Here is a 4225-nt window from a genome sequence, read left to right on the forward strand (position 1 = left end):
TATATATATATATAGACAAACACACACAGTGGCAGAGCCACATAGAAGATTAAGGGGCAATTGCCCCTTTAATATTTTTAATTGTTTTTAAATAATAGATATTGATTTGATTGTTTTAAATTAATTAAAGGTTATATCATTTTTATTTAAATAGGTTATGATATAGAATTAAATTTTTTCAGGAGATGAACAAGCAAACATTTTAATTGTTGTCAGTGAATAAAGATTGATATTTACAAAATTAAAGGTTGGTTTTTTCTTAAAAAAAACTATTTTTTTGTTTTTAAAAATAATTTATCATGATAAATTTAAACTATCAATCCTGATTCATATCCATGTATTATGTATAGTATGTTGCATGGTAATGGGGTGTGAAATGAGTTTTGATGAATTAATATTTATTTTATTATGAATTTCATATGAATAATTTATAATTATTATGTAATTGAACTGAATTTTGTTATTATGAAAACTTAAAAAAATAATTATAATGTAAATTTTCTCATTTAAAAGTATTTTTAAATTAATTTTGTTTTATATAAGTTTGTATATTTGTTTTGAATTGATTTTTAATGTATATCTACATAATATAATATTTGTTAATTAATTTGGCCCCTTATTTAAAATATTCTGGCTCTGCCTATGTGTGTGTGTGTGTGTGTGTGTGTATATATATATATATATATAACTAAATCTTATCATGGTATCAGAGCCTAATATCCCTTAATCACTATTGAATCCTTTCTTCCTCTGTCTCTTAAAACCTTTTGTCCTTTTTGATCCCCTTCCGTCCTTCTTGATATCATATCCTTAAATCACTACTATTGAATCTCTTCTTCCTTTGTTTCGTAGTTTTTCTCTACTTTTTGATCTTACATCATGATGAATGACAAAACAGAAGCCACATCTATTATTCATGTTCAAATCGAAAACCCTGAATTCACAACTGATGCTATTTTTACTGATGTTAACTATAATGTATGGTCCCAAATTATGGAGATGCAAATTGCAGGAAGGGAGAGGCTTGAATATATTATAGGCAAAACATAACCTCCTTAAGATACTGATACTTCTTATGCAAAATGGTATGTTAAAAATTAAAAAGTTAAGGGGTGGTTGTTAACTTCTATGTCACCAGATATTATGAAACGATACATGTAACTACGCATTGCACATGAAATCTAAAATGTTTTATCCAAAGCTTTTTACGATGGATCATACAAATCACAACTTTTCTCACTAAATTAGAAAGCCTTCTCCTTGAAATAGATGGAGCGCCCATTATCAATATACTATGGTGATCTTTTGGAAATCTTTCAAGAACTTGATCATTATGATAGAACTATAATGAAAGACCCTAACAATATCATTACTTATAGAAAATATGTTAAAAGATTATAGGTACATATTTTTTTGAATAGATTGGATGTTGAATTTGAACAAATCCAAGGAGAGATTCTTAGAAAAGATCCAATATTGGATCTTGGAGAGGCCTATGCATACGTACGTCATGATGTTGTTTGCAGAATCACTCTAAACAATGAAGCTAATCATGTTGAATCATCTACGATGATGGCACGAAGAGTCAAGCCTAGAACATACTAGTCAACTGGTATTGGTCCTATTATTGAAAAAACTAAAGATATCAGGACTTTAGAATAATAACAATGAGATTGGATAGGACGAATCATAATACATTTGCACTTATTATAGTGAAACTGGGCATACAAAGCTAAAATGCTATGAACTAATTGGATATCCAAAATGGTGGGATCCTACCAAACACCACACAAACGAAACCAAAAATCAAACACTCATGCCTTAGTTGCTGTAGCAAAACACACCACCACACGTACAACTCAGGATGACTCAACCTTAGTCACAACATCTAGTGTAGTAGTAAAACTTACCACCATCAACACAACTAAAGAGGATTCAACCTTAATCACAACATCTGGTAAGGCCTTTCACACTTCTACTATTATTAATAGTAATGAATAGATAGTTGATTCTAGAGTTACTAACCACATGACCTTTAACAATCTATGTCTTCAATCCTTAAAACCTTCTAAACAACATATTATATTTAGAGCAAATGGTACACCTTCTCATGTTATTGGGGAAGGTTTTGTCACTCTCACTAAAGATATAAGCATTGATTCTATATTGGCTGTCCAAACTTTCAAATATAATTTATTGTCAATGGCTTAAATAACCCTTACTTTGTAATATATTGTGATTTTTTAGCTTAACTTTTATGTTTTTAAGGACATTTAAACTCGAAAGATAATTGGATATGGTATTAGACGGGGGAAGCTGTATTATCTAGATTTAATGCCAGCAAGCTCTCATCAGTTAGCTCAAGCATTCTCCGTGAATAAATCTACAAACTCTGAGGTTTGGTTGTGGTATAAATATCTAGGTCACTCATCATTTAGATACTTAAAGAAATTGTAGCTAAAACTCTTTACTAAACTATCTATCTCAAACTTTAAATATGATGTGTGTGAAATAACTAAAAGTCATCGAGTTCCATTTCAAATAAGTATGAATAAAAGTATAACACCTTTTATGGTTATCCATTTGGATGTTTGGGTTCCACCAAATACCTCATCTCTTAGCGATAAATGGTGGTTTATTTCCTTTATTAATGATCACACCCGTGTGACTTGGATTTACTTAATGAAATCTGACACGACCAAAAAATTGATGTCTTCTTCTAAGTGTAGGAGTGTCGAAGTAATAAATAATCTAGCAAAATCAGAGTCGAACCATAGAAAGGTTAACTATATAAATTATAAATAACAACAACAATAACAGCAACAACAACAATACTACTACTACTACTACTACTACTAATAAAAAGAGTTTTGAGATGTGATATTAATATAAGGATTAAAAAATGATAAAAATAATTGTCAAGATTAGATGATCTACTAAAGGTATTTTAAATAAGTATAGTATAAACTCTTATCACTCAGCTGGAAACCACACACAAAGGAGGTTCCAATCAGATTTTAAATTGTTAACATGATAACATTAGTTATCTTATTTGAATAATGCTAATACTTATAAATATTATCAGGTATTCATGATTATAACTTATATTAACACCAAATGAAATTCCTTTTATAGCACAAATGTCAGTTATACCATACAGTTTAGGTTATCAAAGTGCCAAGTATTTGTTGTACCAAGGGTTATACAATATAAATCTAGATTAACCATTTACCAAGCAAAGTATTATAAGTGAACAAGATAACAAATACAAAACATGTTAGTATAAAATATTAAGGTCTATATTGAGTTTATACTATACTTATTCTTACACTATTAGTGTAACCTTTTCACCTTAACATAATAAACTTAACTAAACATAATAAAAGAAACAAACATAAATACCATAAAGTCAACTGACTTGGGAGCTATTGGCCCAACGCTTGTTACATGAGTTGAGGAGAAAAGCTTAAGGGAATCAAACATTACACTATCTACATATTAGTATCTGCGACCTGAGTTACTAAGCTCGTAGGGGTGTCTCAACACCTAATGCTCTAAGACCAACTAGTCTGGGAGTCATTAGCCGAAAGCTCGTTACATGAGTTAAAGATGTATGGTGTTTTAAGTTATATGTATATCTATTAAAAAAAAGAAAAAAAAAGAAAAAAAGAAAGAAAAAATAATAATCACAACCCAAGAAAGTTAACCTTAAACATTAGAACAAAAATTTTGTTTTCTTCCAATAAAAGCCCCATAACTATGTGTTGATACACTAAGTACAAAACAAAAGGTTTATTAATATCTTATTTAAGAGATATTGAGCAAATATATAAATTTAATGAGAGTTTATTTATCCGGATGGATTAATGAAAGTTGAATGATGAATACCTTACTTTGTGGAATTTGCAAATTGTTTTTCTATTTTAACACTTTGATTACTAGGGACTAGTAATAAGCTGGTTGAGGGGTGTGATTAGTACTTAAAAGTGCATTTTTATCAATGTTTTATATCATCATTTTGCACTCGAAGTATCAATAACTCCTTAACTAAAGCATGTTTTATAATATATGATACCTTTAATTTGTGGTAAATGTTTATTTTAAATGCAGGCCTATCACATAAATAAAAGGATTGATTGATGAATTTAAGAACTGAAATTGAAAGGACAAAGAGATGGCCAAACATAGAAAAGAGATGTAGGTGCAATTCAAATCAGAACACTGT

This window comes from Populus euphratica, unplaced genomic scaffold, assembly GCF_000495115.2.
Source record: "Populus euphratica unplaced genomic scaffold, PopEup_1.0 scaffold1341.1, whole genome shotgun sequence".
Taxonomy (NCBI): Eukaryota; Viridiplantae; Streptophyta; class Magnoliopsida; order Malpighiales; family Salicaceae; genus Populus; species Populus euphratica.